Source organism: Pipistrellus hanaki, assembly GCF_964339955.1.
Source record: "Pipistrellus hanaki genome assembly, chromosome: 7".
NCBI lineage: Eukaryota > Metazoa > Chordata > Mammalia > Chiroptera > Vespertilionidae > Pipistrellus > Pipistrellus hanaki.
The window spans coordinates 73,363,250-73,381,320 of NC_140509.1; positions in this window are offsets into that span (position 1 = coordinate 73,363,250).

Below are 18,071 nucleotides of genomic sequence, written 5' to 3' on the forward strand. Positions count from 1 at the left end.
CTTTACCATTTGATGGGAAGCGTATCAAGGTTTTGAGAACAGTTTGAAATGTGACTTTTCTCTGATTGTCAAGGGAGTTTGCAAGCCAGGCCATCTTTGGAAAACATACTGTATTATGGTCCAAACTATGGCTACAAAAATTCACATTTCTCCTATGCGCCCACATGCAAGATGCACTCTCTCTTCCCTGAGACTTCCAAGTCTCATTCTATTTTGGCATCTGCTTAAGATCTAGTAATTCTTCATCTAAATTAGGTCCAAGTACAGACGAGGTTCCTTAGGTACAGTCCCTCAAGTAGAGTTTCTTCAGTAGCACTCACCTTGATCTGAAGACATGAAGACTAAAGAATTAAGTTATCTGCTTCCCAAATACCCAATACTTAATAATGGGACAAGCATAAGATGGTGTTTTCCACACTCCCATTCAAATGGGGGTGGGGGTGGGGGAGAGAGAACCAGGAGGCACACAGCAGTTACAGAGCCACAGAAATTATTCTCACTTCACTTCTTTCAAATAGTTTCACCTATGCAAATAGTATAACAACACTAATTTTTATAATATTCCAACATTATATGAACATTTGTAACTCAAATGCATTTTTTATTACATAAGCCAGAAAATAAAATTCAGTAAATAATTTCTATATTTGTCAATTATAGTTTCCCATATTCACTATGTTAGCCCCAAATATTTAATTATGCTACCCTTAAAATGTCTTTCTCATAGATGCCATCAATTGTATAATCATGTGACTTAAGAATATACTTAAAATTTGAATATATGCCTTCTGGATACATTTTTTCCATGTAAAAATATTGAAATAATTTTAGATGATATCTCACTATGATGGTCCCCATGATTCCTACTCTAATTTTTGGGAAGATGGTGAAAAAAATATATTTTATTCTGCTGATTCGGTTATGTCATGTGGTTCAGATGAACTTAAGAAAGAGATATTATCTAAGTGATCTTAACCAAATTACAGGAACTTTTTAAAAACAGAATGTTCTCTGGCTGGTAGAAAAAAGAGGAAAGAGACCTACTTTGGCTGGCCTGGAAGAAAGCAAACATCCATGCTGTGAACTGTCTATGAAGGCACTCTGGAGAGGACCTGAGAGGAACCTATAGGAGCTGAGAGCAGCCAGCAAGGAAATAGAGACACCAACTACAACTGCAAGGACCTGCACTGTGCCAACAACAAAAGTGAACTGACAAGAGGATGTTTTTCCCAGAGCCTCCAGACAAGGCTCAGCCGGGCCAACACCTTGATTTCAGACTTATGATGCTCTGAGTAGAGAACCCAGCTATGCCCCGCAGACTTCTGATCTCCAGATCTATGAGTCAATAAATGAGTGATATTTATGCGGTTAAGTTTGTGGTAATTCCCTACAAAGCATTAGGAGCTAATACAGTCACCCACGAAAGGAGAGTTTTAACTGAGCAAGGGGTTGAGAAGGAGCTAGAGGGAAGTAAAGAATATGATATGGGATAAAGCAGAACTCACTCTGGACTGACTCTCCTTCCCTGCCCCTCTCTCCTCCTTTGTTACACACACAGGTAAATTCCTTCAGAATGTGTCTGTGGGCTAGAGTGAGCTTTACTGAGCAGGATATCCATGGGTTTGGTTCATTCAGACTCAGGATCAAAGGGTGCTCTCCCATGTGACTGCAAGTCAGTTACTTAGCATCTCTGGGTCTCCATTTCTCCAAGTGGAAATGGAGACAGCATCTCCTACAATGTGTATTTGGAGGGAATAAATGAGGTAACATATAACAAACATTTAAATATTAATTTACTTAGAGCATTCTGTAGATGCTTTAACCATACATCATTTAACACAACATAGACTCGGAGAGAGACCAAGATTCCCAGGCCATATGCAGAACATCATCCCTGTGACACCTTTCTCCATTTTTACTTCCTAGGATTCCACTTGCTTAAAACCCCCTGTAGTGACCTGGAGATAGTCTTCTCAGTGAGCCCTTAAAACGTGTAGTAATAAGATTGAGTTTCTAGGAAAAGGGGTTCATGTTTGGTAGGCATCTATCTGACTTTTGTTTGACCTGAATGAAGCATCACAATAATATTCACTAACACTAGGTTTTCAAGAATCAAACACAGTTTTAGAAGCTTTTTAGTTCACTTGTTTCTAACAAGGAATTTTTGTTGTTGATATTGGTGGTGGTAGTTATTCTTTGTATTTTAAATAAACATGACATTCCATATCACAGCCCTCCCTCCCACATACTGTGAGAGAAGTGCTGGCCCAGTGTTAGAATTCAGATAAAGAGGCAACCATCGGAGGGAAATGCTGGACTTTAAATGGTCTGATTATGTCCTCCAGTTTATATTATCTTAGATTATCTTATCTGTGAGAATGAAAACTGTATCCTTTGGCATGAAATGAAAAAGAATAAGAGAAACATGAAAAGTGTAAATTGAACTTTTGCCTTGTGGTACATCTCCGCTGTTTACCAGAATCAACTTATTTCTGTTTATTTTACTGTCTATCTGCTGAGAATATATCTGAATGCAATGAAAATGTAAAACACTTGACTTGAAATAGTTGGAGAGAGGAAAAAAGGAAGCATGCTGTTAAATGTTAAAACAGGTTCTGGGGTAAATTGTATACATGCGCCACATCAAAAGTAAATTGAAGTTAAAATAAATAATGTTACACTGAAAGTTAAAAGAATATAGCAAATCATAAAGATGCTTGTGTACTAATTGAGAGTGTTCTAATTGCTAAAAGATTTAGAGGAATAAACATTGTAGATGGGAACACAGCACTGAACGATCAGGGCTGCCTCTGGCTTTCCTTTCTAGTGGCTTGGCACGGTGGCTGTGCTGAGCTCCAGCCTTGCCTTCAGAAACAGAAGCAATGCTGTTCAAAGGATTAATCAGTGGCCCATGCAAAGGAGGCCCGGAGAAATACCTCCACAGTCTCAAAAGCCAGTACAGAAAACGTGGGCCCTTCATTCTTGCTTTGCTACATGTCCGTGAAGACAGCAGTTCCTGGCAGGCATCCCCTGTGGGGATAGGGGTGGTTGGGTTCTGTCCCCCATGTCTGCAGTACCATTGACCTCAGCAGCTCCTCTGTTCCTCCCTCTCTTCATTCTGTTGCTATGAGTCACAATTTATGCAATACAGCAGTGAAATAACAAATACTTTTTCTTCCAATCTGGTCCTGTTTCTTATTCATGTTGATTTACATTATATAGCTAACATGGCCCAAGGGGAAAAAAAATACCATCTTCATGAAAAAAAGAAGAAAAAAACAACAAAAAATATTTAGTTGTTGTGTCTCCTTCTCTCCAATTCTGTTCAATTCATATCAATTGAATTGAAGTGCTTTTTAGAATATAAGCTACTAATTTTTTGAGTGGGATATAAAGGCCTTCTAAGACTCAGTGGAGAAACATTAAGGCTTATATTGGGGTTTTAAGAAAAAAAAAAAAAAAGGTTTAGGTTTGTGTGTCTTCTAAATTTATATGATCTTAATTTTGAATCTACCTTCTTTTTTCTTCATTATTCAAAATTACCTTATTTTCACTTTGAAATGGCAGATTGTTACACATTAATTGTTAAGTAAATTTAAAGAAAGTATCAGATGGAAAAAAATTAAACTATTTCATATGTAAGTAGATAATCTACTAAATAAATAAATCCCATTAAACATTTTAAATATCCACCTATCATATGTCAAGAATTACTCCAGGTTTTATATATAATACTAGAGGCTCAGTACACAACATTTGTGCACAGGGGTGGGGGTGTCCTTCAGCCCAGCCCGCACCCTCTCCAATCTGGGATTCCTTGGGGGATGTTGGACATGCCTCTCATAATTCAGGACTGCTGGCTCTTAACCGCTCACTTGCCTGCTTGCCTGATTGCCCCTAACTGCTTCTGCCTGCCAGCCTGATTGCCCTCTAACTGTTCCCCTGCTGGCCTGATTGACACCTCACTGCTCCCCTGCCAGCCTGATCACTCACAACTGACCTCCCCCCAGCCATCTTGTTGAGGCCATTTTGTTGAGGCCATCTTGTGATGATGTTGCATGACACCACCTAGGCTTTTATTATTTAAGATCATATTTAGTCCTTAAAGTAACACTGTAAGATAAATATTAGTATTCTGCTTTATAAATAACAAAAATTAAATTTATAAATATTAGTTCATTAACTTAAAAATATTGTTTGAATATTCTATGCCACTTACTGAGGAGGCATTATGAGATAAATAATCAAAAATACTCATGGTTTATTCTCTAATTGGTTTTACAAAGAGCAATAATGTTGCAGTTAATAGGTAGCAGATCTAATATACAAGTCTAGGTCCTCCTGATTCCAGAGCCAGCGATTCGCCAGATTTTCTTTATGTCTTTATCACTGAAGGAGAATAAAAATGGTGTCAAGAAGCCGGTTGGTCTTTTTACCTATGACCCCCAGTTGTTGCTGATATAGTAGATTCCAAGAGAGAAAACAATGTGTTTTCCTTATTTAGAATCTACTCTAAACTTAGAAATACTAAGTATCATCTTCAACGGTTGGTCATTATCCAATGGAGTGGTCATTTCAGCTGAAATATCTTTGGTTAAACATTTGCTTACCAAGTAAATAGGCCCAACAGTATATAGATTCTCAATGCACTCAGTAATGATAGGTGCTGCTGGTAAAAAAAAAAAAAAAACTTGTTAGTATTAATTTTTTATTGAATTTATTGGGGTGACATTGGCTCACCAAACCATTCAGGTTTCAAGTGTACAACCCAAATAAAACATTGTCTGCACACTAATTATTTTATAAATAATTCTTAGTTTATTTTTTGTCTGTTTACATTTTAAAAGATTATTTGCAAAATGTATAGATTTTTAAATAGGATTATAAATCTAGAACTTTTGTGCAACTTGAGTCCTCTCCTGCATCATTTATTTTCCTGACAAATAAATCAATGTCATACATAAGTCTGAGTCTAATTTAATAAAATATGTCAATAACTAATTTATCATTTTTCTGCTCTCTGGAATAAGTTCAGGATAGGGAAATAATTTTATCCCAGTTGGGCACACACTGGTCAAGAATCAGGAGACTCACACATTTCTGGGTGATATGCTCACTTAACCACTCATTCACGAGTAGGTAAAAAAGAAAAAGAAAAACTACACATACACCTAAAAGCAACTCACAAAGAGAAACCAGAAGGTTCCAACTTTGATTCTATTTTTTGTTGTACTAATACAGAACTAGTGCTCTAACATGTCAACACTTCCTAGAGACCCAAATGACCTTCCATTGTCCCAAAGATGATTTATTAGTGCTGTGTCTTGCTTACCCAACCCCTAACAAATGATTACCTACCTTCCTTTGATAATAGCTATCCTATATTTCCTTGGAGATAAACTAAAAACAGCACTGATGGAACTTAGAAAATATTTATGCCTGTAGTCTTTTGATTCCAGAGCTTGAATGATTTTGTCTTGTTTGTGAAAAGACTAAACATTTTGGAAGGAAATCTTGGTGGTTGCATGCAAATAAGCCAAGTGTATATTGCAAGGACTGTATATCTCATGTACTGGTTTAGTGTGCTTTTCTCCCAATAAATATAAGAAATGTTGCTTTAGTCTCCTTTGGTCCTCTGTTAATGTTGTTGCAAGACTGAAGGCAGCTCTCACCCTCCAAGCCATGCCAATTATATTGGGTCGGCAGCTAAGTAATTGCGGGTTTCACACATATATGGCTTCAGTTGAATTTTTAGGTTTGCAGACGTAGTACAAATGTAAAACACATTTTGTTATTTGATAGTTGGCTATTCAGCTGTTAATCAGTAAAAAAAGTTTTTTGATCTGTTTTGTAGTTTTCGTTTGGCGTTTGTTGAAAAATGGAAAATCAAAAGGAACATTTTCGTCATATTTTGCTTTTTTATTTCCGCAAAGGGAAAAACGCATCGCAAGCTCATAAAAAGTTATGTGCTGTTTATGGTGACGAAGCCTTAAAAGAACGGCAGTGTCAAAATTGGTTTGCCAAATTTCGTTCTGGTGATTTTTCACTCAAAGATGAAAAATGCTCTGGTCGTCCAGTTGAAGTTGATGACACCCTAATCAAAGCAATAATCAATTCGGACTGTCACAGTACAACACGTGAGATTGCAGAGAAGCTTCATGTATCACATACATGCATTGAAAATCACTTACAACAACTTGGCTATGTTCAAAAACTCGATACATGGGTTCCTCACGAACTGAAAGAATCACAGTTAACGCAACGCATTAGCAGCTGCGATTTGCTAAAGAAACGTAATGAAAATGATCCATTTTTAAAACGACTGATAACTGGCGATGAAAAATGGGTTGTTTACAACAATATCAAGCGGAAAAGATCGTGGAACAGGCCAGGTGAACCAACTCAAACAACATCAAAAGCTGATATTCATCAAAAGAAGGTTTTGTTATCAGTTTGGTGGGATTACAAAGGAATTGTCTACTTTGAACTCTTACCACCCAACCGAACGATCAATTCTGATGTCTACATTGAACAACTAACGAAATTAAACAATGCAGTTGAAGAAAAGCGGCCCGAATTGACAAATCGAAAAGGTGTTGTATTCCATCATGACAATGCAAGGCCACACACATCTTTGCTCACTCGGCAAAAATTAATGGAGCTTGGTTGGGATGTTTTGCCACATCCACCATATAGTCCTGACCTTGCACCATCTGATTACTTTTTGTTTCGATCTTTACAAAACTCCTTGAATGGTAAAAATTTCAATAATGATGATGATGTCAAATCGTACCTGCTTCAGTTTTTTGCTAATAAAAACCAGAAGTTTTTTGAACGTGGGATTATGATGCTGCCTGAAAGATGGCAAAAGGTCATTGATCAAAATGGGCAATACATTACAGAATAAAGTTATTTAGTTCCATGAAAAAATTGTCTTTGATTTTCTTTAAAAAATCCGCATTTACTTAGTTGCCGACCCAATACTAACCTATATCGGTAGACATGACACCTTGTGAGTGGTACAAAGTGCTTTAGTGCACTGGGAGTGCCTAAGAGCCAGATTTGAACACCTTATGAAATATATGCCTCTCTTTGCTAATGAAAATGGAGCCACATTTTCCTTTTCTTTCAGCCAGATGGGGCTATGATTGGTGTGTGCTGGCCTTTTACATTACTATTTGATTCCATAATAAGAAACACATGAAACAATTTTACTTTATTAGTTCTTCAGTTGCCAATATGGCTTTTGTACCACTAGTAAAATAAATAAAAATATTTCCCCTGTGTTTTTTCTTATAAAATACACTTTTTATATAAAGGATAAGCACATACCAGTCAAAACTTGATCTGGCACAAGCAATATTGTCTTGCTTTTTTCTTATTTAATAAAAAACAAAGGAGACATATTTATTAGTTTCCTAATAGCATGGTTGGCTCACACTGCCCTATACCTACACATCAGATATTGTAGACATTTAGTTATAGGGAAATGGTTTATGTTGATGTCATGGTAAAAAAATAAAAATCTAGGTGCTAAAGAAAATATATTTCCAGGGAAGACAAATAATGAAGAAAGAAAAAAGAATTTTAAAAATTCCATATTCTCTTGGTGGCCATGGTAATTCAGCCATGGTCTCCCTCAGGGTCAACCCCTAAAATAGCACAGCTGGTGCTGGGCCTTCTCTGTTACAAGGAGAAATCCAGGCATGTCTAAGGTCAATGGTTTACCATTCACTGAATCTAAACCAAGATTTTGAGACCTGACATGTCACCTTTTGAGTACACTTGAATATAAGTCACACCTTTTTGAAACCTGTAATTAGTCACCACTCTAAATCAGTTCTTATACTGTGGAACATCCAAGAACCAATTCACAAATATTCCTCCTTAGTATATGAATGAGCAACAGAGCAATGACCTATGTAACAGATCTGCAGTTAAAACCAGTTTTCTTCTTGGCCACTTTCTGAGGAAGTACTTGTGGGCAAAGAACAACGAGGGACCACTTTACTTCTAGACATCACATTTTTATGAGCTGATCTTGAACCTCCACCAACCTCTTAAAAGCCATTAGAGGTCTTGTTCCTTTGTTTCCTGTTTTCAGTATTCAGAGACCCTGAAGAGAACATTGCAGGGAGTCTCATGCTCACTGGAGCTGTACTGCCGAGAACATTTGAGAAATGACTGACTCTTTCCCCAAAATAGTACCTTCTTGCAAAGAAGAGCCTACTCTACATAAGATTTGAATTATACGACATAAGACTTGAATTTAATTAAATGGCTGCAAGAAATCCTTTATAAAGCTCACTTTACCAGTCATTTTTAAAAGAATAAAACCTGTCCATGTTGTTTCAATAAATTTTTACAAAGAAAATTCCATTTGCTTAAACTCTTCCATTCCCTGGTTTGATCCCTTTCTATCATTCTATCCTGAGAAATACAGAAGAAGAAAAACACACACACCAAAAGCATTCTTCTACCTGGACCTTATAAAACCTAAATATTATATCAGCATGAACATCTGTCTTAAAAGGAGGGAAAAAAGCATATGTACTCTTGAAAGAAGCCAAAACAATATTTGTTATTGTTATTATCAGATTTACAATTGATAAAGATGTGGAATATATATGAAAAATTATTAATTGGTGCAAGGTAAATTTAGTTTGTTCGAGTAAAAGAATATTGATTTATATGTATTTACATATGTACTTTATTTTTTATCTAAGAAAATAGAGCCAGAAGTACGAAGCAGAGTATATTTGGGTGAAATATCTTAGAAGAAAACAATTCTTTCCAATAGATTTTAAGACTGAATAGAAGGGAGAAAATTGACTTGAGTTATTTTCCCACTGTTTTCTGGAGCAAACTATAAAGTGAGTTTGATGAGCACTGAGGATTAACTTTGACCCCTCTATTGCTTCAGAGAGTCCAGGTCAAATTGGAGAGACTGGAAGTATTACTACATAGGGGAGAGCAATGTGATACAGGCCCAGTGCTCAGAAAACTACTGTATCTCACATAGCCAGCCAACACAGCCTTTCACAGTTACATTGCTTCTCTTTCTATGTCAGGGTTAAGGTCATTTTTAGGGCACAGTGAGGAAATGTGGAGGCCAGGACTGTCTGCACCACACCTGGGCTCAGAGAAACAGGGGGTTTCAATTTCCAGCCCCAGGATACCACACGGACTAGCCTTTACCTGCCTGCCTTCACAGAAGTGCACAATAATTACAAAAATAAAATCAGACATTTCAGGGTAGTGGACTAAGCAAGACGAAGGGTAGACATTCTCAAAATGCATTACAACCTTCAAAAAAAGATAAGTAATAAAGGCAGAGCTTTATTATTTAGCTATAGTCTGGTCTCCTATGTTTAGTCATATATATATATTTTTTGGAAGGGGGTGGAGATTGATTGGGAGGTGAGTGCATAGAAATTAAATTTCAATTATTGTTTGGTACATATGGGGGTAGAAATCTTAAGCTATTTATTAATATACTAGAGGTCTGGTGCATGAAATTCATGCATGGGGGGTGTCCCTCAGCCCAGCCTTGCTCCTCTCCAATCTGGGACCCCTCGAGAGATATCCAACTGCCCGTTTAGGACATCCCTTTCACATTCCAGGACTGCTGGCTCCCAAATGCTAGCCTGCCTGCCTTCCTGATTGCCCGTAACAGCTTCTGCCTGCCAGCCTGATCACCCCCTAAATACTCCCCTGCCAGCTTGATTGATGCCTAACTGCTCCCCTGCCAGCCTGATTGCCCCTAACTGCCCTCCCCTGCAGGCTTGGTCATCCCAAACTGTTCTCCCTTGCAGGCCTGATCTCCCCGCATCCCCAATACTCTCCCCTGCAGGCCTGGTTCCCGCTTAACTGCCCTTCTCTGCAGGCCCGGTTACCCCCAACTTCCCTCCTATGCTGCCTGGTCACCCCTAACTGCCCTACCCTGCAGGCTTGATCACCTCCATCTGCTCTCCCTTACAGGCTTGGTCTCTCCCAACTACTTTCCCCTGCTAGCCTGATTGCTCACAACTGCCCTCCCCTGCTGGCCTGATTCCTCCCAACTACCTTCCCATGCTGGCCATCTTGTGAGGGCAGCCATCATGTGTGTTGGAGGGACAGTTAATTTGCATATTACTCTTTTATCAGATAGGATAGAGGTCTGCTGCATGGGTGAGGGCTGGCGGGTTTGCCTTGAAGGGTGTCTTGGATCACGGTGGGAGTTCCCTTGGGATATGGGGCAGCCTGGGTGAGGGGTCTGTGGTGGTTTGCAGGCCAGCCACACCCCCAGCAACCCAAGGGGAGGCCCTGGTATCTGGGATTTATTTATCTTCTATAATTGAAACTTTGTAGCATTGAGTGGAGTCCAGGGCCCGCCAGAGTGTGTGGGGAAACTTGGTTTCCTCCATTGCCAGGGAAACCCAAGCCTCCTGCTCACTCCATGGCCATAGCCATCTTGGTTGGATTAATTTGCATACTTTCTCCTGAGTGGCTCATGGGCGTGGCTTGTGGGTGTAGCAGAAGTATAGTCAATTTGCATATCACTCTTTTATTAGATAGTATCTTACTGGGAACTAAATTTATCTATATAAGTAGTTTCTTATCATCTATAGCTTATTCTTATATTTCCTTTATTAATGTAATGGCCACTTCACTCTCTTGGAATACAAAATAGAAGAAATGAAATTGCCATTGATAGGGAAGTAAAAATAAGAAAACGCTTTGCTTTAAAGTTCTGGAGCTGGTGATCTATCTCAGAAAATAGAAGGTTGATAACTTAAATCATAACTATAAATAGAGCATTAATAAAAGCTAATATTGATTTCAACTTCTTCTGTGTTATAAACTGCTTTATATGCTTAACCTATAGTAGCTCATCAATCTTTATAGCATACCTATGAGTCATTATTATAATTATTATTGTCATCTTTATATGATGAGAAAATTGAGACAGTTTCTTTATGTTTCATACAATTTTCCCACACTTGCTCACAATGTGGCTGAATATTCCCAGTGTGTCCATGGAATTCAATCACAGCAATGCTATTGTCCCTTTCACAATGAAGGGAACATGTTACTAGTAATGCTTGTGAGACCCTTGGGCTTCTCCAATATTTTGTAATGTTAAGCTTTTGGACTTACCATGCTACACCAAATTAGAAACCTTTCAATTGAAATAATAGAGAAGGACCAAATATCCATTAGAAATACTCCATAAATTAGTGTAGAGCCATGCTGTGTGTAGGAAAAGAAGACAGTTATCAATGAGGCATGGCTTCAGGGGCACTAAAGGTGTGCTTACATTCCAGAGTAAACAACTCAGCCTTTCAAATCAGGCAAAGCTATAATCAAACACTAATTTTCTCATAGTTATTATGACCTTGAGCTGAAGTTTCTTAATTCAGTCCAGACTTGTGAGAGTGAAATGAGGCAATGGACGTCAATGCTTTGAATATGACAAATTTATCACATTTTTTCCTTTTGTCTCCCCCTTTCTTTCTCTTTCTTATGATTTAACATGTGAGAGAGACATTTTCGTACTTTGAGTGATAAAAATCCGTAAAAGTCTTAGAAATTGCCTTTGAGGAACTCACAATCCAATGTTATAATTTGTGACCTAAAAAAGGCAATGTGAGCTCTTAAATAATTTTCAGTCACGTGGGTATTGTTTTTCTGGCTAAACACTCAGGAAACTACTTAAAGATTTAGCTTATGCAAAATGGCACCTCATTTCACACTGTCTTGGGGAGGAGAAATCGCAATATAATATCGGTCTGCGATATTTATTATCTATTGGTCTTTCTGTTTCTCACCATGTGCCTATAAAGCTTCTGATAGTTAAAAAAAATCAGGAGGTCTTAGAGACTGACTTTCATTTATAACCTGCTGATTCACCTAGATCAGGTTACTGGGAAGAAATCCAAGTCAGACCTCCTGACCTACCCGAAACAGCATGAAGTATGCCCTCCCACTAAATCCTGATTCCTGTGTACCTCACCCTGTCACTAAATATGATTTAGAGAAACCTTTAGAAAGTCAGGTATAAGGATTTAGTGCTTTACATGTAGGTTACAGCTGCTGGACCAGCTTTTATAGTAACGTAAGTAAGTAATTTATTAAATGGTGCAGTCATTAGATATACCAGACTTTGAAAACATTCTTGCGAGGGAGGCTACTCTGGGTAGTGAGAAGATTAGAATTTCTCAGCAGCAAGTATTTGTGACAAGATTAATGAGGCACAGGGCAGATGGATGTGTTTCCCTCTTTGTGTCTGCTCTCCTCGCTCTTTATTTGGTTGTCCTTTCCTCTGTGGCACCTGCTGTCACTGACATGGATGAGATGCCAAAACAGCATTCCTTTACTTCAACACTCCTCACACCTTCTTCTCCCCCTCCTCCTCCTCCTCCTCCGAGGAAGCGATTCCTTTCTCTCTTTTTCTGGGATTGGCAAGGGCATTATTTCAGTTTCTGCAAGAAATGCCTCTCAGGCATTTTCACATGAAAAGAAATCATAGAATTATGAACATGATCAGAAACACTTCTCAGTGGTGTCTTTGATATCAGGAAAAAAAATGGTTGCATAGGAGATTATTTTAAAATTATGTATCTGTTCTAATGCATCCTGCATTTCGCTTCTGGTGTCCATTGTGTCTTTGAGGAAGGTGTGATTTGCTTCATGTACTGGTCATTTGATAGAATGTTTAGGTTCCAATGTTCCAATTTTCTTTCTCAGGTTCTCAAGCACAGGAGATAGACACTCTCCTCCTTTTGTAAGTTTACTGCTTTTAAAAAAGATTTTTATCATGCAGGCCAATAACAAGTGTACTTTCCTTTAACAAAGCCTCCAACTTAGCTTCTGTTTGTTCTTCTTCCAGCTCAATTTCCCCTGGTGCCTTCCAATAAGTTACCATCTTTGTAATCCACAGAAGTCGCCTAAGTGTGTCCTTTACTTTGTTAAAGCACATGGCTCACATCTTATAAAAGTTAATGTAACAGAAATATTCTATTTGTGTTTTTTAGTATCTGCCAGCAAGTTTTTTCAATAATACCAAGCACTAGTTATTTTTAGGTCTAAAGTAATGGCCATGATATTAAAGGCTAAAGAGATGGCAAGGTCTGTGGCTATCCGATGGACAAGTGCCTGGGAGTCTATAAAGTCGGGAGATCAGTAAAGGCACATAAAATACTGAATATGCAGTTACCAATGCTGCTTCCTATGTATTTTTTGTAATCTCATTTTATAATTTTGAATTCAAATTTTGTTACTGACTTTATCATCTTGATTTGATTATGAACTTTTTAATATAAGCAATTGTTTATAAATAAGAACCACAAATTCCAAGAAGTTATTTAATGGCAGTAATCGTGAAAAACAAGTTTCAGTTTCTAAGAGTTATTATTCATTGAGCACATCTATGAGCCTCCGTAGCATCTGCAGATGGGGTCACTCAGAGGGCATTTAATGAGTACGTGGCCAAAACCACAACTGGGGCTTGTTTACATGGTTGCAGAACCCAGAGGAGAAAAAAAATAATAGACAAAGTAAAAGTGGAGTTTTCTCACTTACCCTTGCCAATGGGGCCATAAAAGTAAAAATGGGGGGAAAAATCTATAAGTTCCAGTATTATCAATACAATGTATTGGATAAGAAAACCAACACTGAAGTCAAATTGTGTGGCTCCATTGTCAGTCTTCTGAGATATTTTCGCCTGTAACTTGTGAATAATAGTAATAATAATTTTATTAAGCAATTGCAAAGATTAAATAAAATAATGTATCCACAGTTTTTGGAAATAATGATTATCAATAGTTAAATTTACAATTAACCCAAAAGGCACTGGTTACTCTATCAAAGAATTTTTTTTTATTTTTGGAGAAACAAACACAGAAAGGCAAAAAAAAAAAAAAAAGTCACAGATAAGTAGTATAGTAGAAAAATGGTGTTTATAAGGATAAAACTTGTGCTGAGCTAAGCATCAGAAAAATGAAAACACTTTAAAACCATTGGAGTGGGAGGATTAGGAAAAGAGTAAAATAGATCTACTGACTGAAATAGGAAAGTGTGGTGTTTCGAGGGCAGAACATTAAAATTGTGAAGAAACTAAAATTCTCAATTCCTATGTCACTCAGCCTTTCCTATGCAGTAGAATTATTCTTAAACTAGAGAAGGCAGAATAAACATTTTTAAGAGGAGATAGAAATTCAAAATAGGTTAGAAAACTGGAAAAGAGCTCCTAGCTAATTTTTTGTCAAAAAAAAATTTTTTTTCAAGTTTTATATTTAAAAAAACCACATGCTATAATATATGTGACATTTTCTCCTATCACATTTGCTTTTTATACAGTTATGCCCACAGTATTCTAATTCACCTGGCGTGCCTTTCCTTCATTTTTTTTTATGTGGAAAATGCTATTGCTTAGACAAGAATTTCCCAGCTTTCCTCAGCAGATGTAACCATTCCCTGGCCACCATCCAGTCTGCACACGTCTCTGTTCAACATTTGTGAAAACATATTGCAATTATAAGATTATACGCCATTCACATCCTCCTGTCCCAAGTGTGATCTTAAGACTACAGACCATTGATTTCTGTATTGTAAAATCCTACCGCAGAGCACAAATCATGGCCAGTGTTCAGTAAATGTTAATTTGACTTAATTTAACTTAAAGGGGAAGGATGGTTACCAGAGCTAAGAACTCTGGACCAGAAAAGAATTTAGGGAATGGAGCTGAATAATAACTCTCTGCTTTAAATGACAGATATTACATAGAAGAAAGAGTTACTTTCGAGGGCAGAACATTGATTAATGGGTTAAAATTAAAATGAAATAACTTTTGGCCCAGTGTGAGGCTGACCTTGGTCAGTTTTTCTCAACCGGTAAAGGTTATCTTATAAGGTAGTGAAATCTCTGCTCAGATACTTGCTTAAACAGAAAACAATTCATGTATTTAGGACATGGTACATCTAGTCTTTGCCGAAGACTAGGATTGGATTTGATACATTTCCTTGTGGAAGCTAAGGTTCTATGGTTAGCTTCATATCTATGAATGTCTAAGTTAGGAGTCAGATGTAATAAATTTCTTCTTCCCCGGAGACGATGCTTATCTCAGCTGCCATCTTCTCCCAGCTAATAATCTCTTCTACAAGTTTGTGAAACTTGTTCTTTACTGCAGGTCCTATGTTTGTGAATGTTTCCTTCTCAGTAAAACTCACCACACCACAGGTACCGGCCATGGAGACGCAGAAACTTGGTATGTCTGAAACTCTATTGTGAAGTTTCCTCTGCTTTGTTTGTAGCCCTAGCTCAGCTGAAACACACACACACACACACACACACACACACACACACAAACCTAATATGCTTAGAAGACATTAGTATAAACCTGAATAATCTGAAAGGGGCTCAGTTCTGTAGACAACAATAATAATAATTAAAGTTGGCTTCTTCAGCGTCTGGAATTCCAACTGGGACAAGCTCAAAGCTTTGGTTTATCATCACAAAAGAGCCACAGAACCCTCAAGAGCCCTCTCTGGGATTCCAAAGAAAATCTACCAAGGAGAAACCTTTTCTTCAAGTTTTTTTTTTTTTTTTTTATTAAAAACAAATAAAGGCAAACACAAACACATTCCAATACAGAAGCACTTCTGAAGAGCCACAAATCCACAAGGTTCCAACCCTCTGGCTAGTCCAATCCACTGCTGTAAAATGCTAGACATAATTTCAGCCAGCGTGGGCCTGCCCCATGCAATAACCAAAGAAGGCAATGCCACCACAAAAATCAGGCTCTCTTCTACATCACCACCTACCTTTGTTTATGTCCTCAGAGTTTGCACTTTCTTTTCAAATGCATTTTTATTGTTTCTTGCCTGATTCATGTTTGATCTGGAAATTAATATTCTTATTCTATCTTCCATTCTAAACTAAGAGCACATATGTTTTGTTTATATGTATGGTGGCGAGACAATTTCATGATATGCCCAGAGCTTACAGACTGATCAGTGGAGTCTGTCTCCATGGTGCCGCGACTAATGGACATCTGGAATTGTCAGTTGTGTCATTGTAAGGTTGAGTCATGACTTGAACTAAAGCAGCAGTGTGAATGGTCAGTTGAACTTCCTGCCACTTGCTGGGTGAAAAGACAAGGAGAAGGATAATCTGCAGTATGAAGAAAAACTTCCATTCTATTAGCTTGCATATTCTATCATCGGATGTAATGCTTTGACCAATTTTATGCATTTGGTAAGGTGGGACATTATTAGAATTAACTGATTGAGTTATATATGCACTGTATTTTAAGATTTCTTCTATTTGTCATAGTCTAGAAACTTTTCAGGATAAAATTTTAAGTAAATTTATAATGCAATATAATTCATAATAGCAGTTTATTTTTAAAGCAATATGTGTATCTTTGAAAGAAATAGTATTAGAATGCACTAGCTCAAGATAATATTCATAAAAGCATATCCACATGCTTCTATCTTAGGAGGCAGTGCAACAGAATTAATTATTATAACCAAAACTAGAGGCCCGATGTACAAAAATTCATGCACTGAGGGTAGGGGATCCCTCAGCCCAACCTGCACCCTCTCACAGTCTGGAAACCCTCAGGGGTGTCCTACTGATGGCTTAGGCTCACCCTCCACCCCGGCCCTTCCCCCCAATGCACTGATACTGGTTGCTGTCACGGCCCCCCCCGCCCCCCATTACTGTCCCGTCCCACTGCCTGCTGGCATATGCCTTGGTTGGCCTGGTGCTGCCTGCTCACCAGCCCCACCCCCCACCAACTGGTCATTCCAGCCGTTTGGTCTATTTACATATTACGCTTTTATTATATGGGATATCTCACCTATACATAATATTTATTGTATATAGCACTGTTATAAATTCTTATATTAAACCATTTAATTTACATATGAGGTAAAAATATTATTATTATCCCAATTTTAGATATAAAGAATCTGAGATCTAGAGAGATTAAGTCATTTTCCCCAGGATAATTGAAATGAACTGGAGGTCTGATGCTTGGATACTATTTTCATATTAAAACTCCCTAAATGATGACAGTAATGATTCAGCTTGAGTCATTTATACACAAGTTTGTACTACCCACTGCTGGGCTACAAGTATATTTATCAAGCTAATAAAATAAACAGGACTAATGGAAATATATTTGTACCTTTTTTGGGGGGGAAATCCATATGCCATCTATTGCTGTAGTTCAGATAAACTGGCAGGAGGAATGGTGAGGTGGCTTTCTCAAAGTCCTGAATAAGTTCTCCAAAAGTATTCTCCCAGAGAGAGAGGAAGCCGGGCATGATGATCTTGACCCAATAATTTATTTCATTCACAGCAGAAGAGTAGAAATGTGAGTCTACCATGGGGGCTGGTATTTGAACCCAAATAAAGGACATTATGGCCCAAAATAATGTGCTCTTGGGGTACATCAGAGAAAAACACAAAGGAGAAAGGGCCATTTTCCCAAATTGGCACCCACTACAAGGTGAGCTCTGAAAAGGAGCCAGCAGAAAACTGTGACATCTGCAAGTCTAGGTAAGAAACGTGAGGTGAAGTTTGTGCATTCCTTTTTAGGTTTGGTGTGGCGGCACCAAAGATCATTGTTGGATGCACACTGGACCCTCCAAGAAATGCCTGACAGTTGAGACGTTGATAGGATGGGAAGGTTCTGCCTGTGCAGGTCACAGGAGAGTGAGAAATCCTGTCTGAATGGAATCAGGAAACACTCTGGGTAGTGATTAGCTAGGAAGGTCCATGCAAAGAACTTGGGATTTCACATTTCTTAAAAATAAAATAAATTCAATAAAATGAATCTGGAAATAAAAGCTACAGTGCATATATAACCTTAAAGTAAAGGACATTCCTTCAGATTAAAAAATTGGCTTGTGGGAAACACATTCCTTATGTTCTCATTTTACAGCAGACTGGTGAATGTTTCATCACAGGCCTGTTCTGATCCACTGGGAGGTGTTTGGGAACAGCTCATGTGAGGGCAGTCCTGCTGGAATAATCTGGCTCACACTGTGAAGGTTCAAAACCTCATTACTATCGGTGTCAAG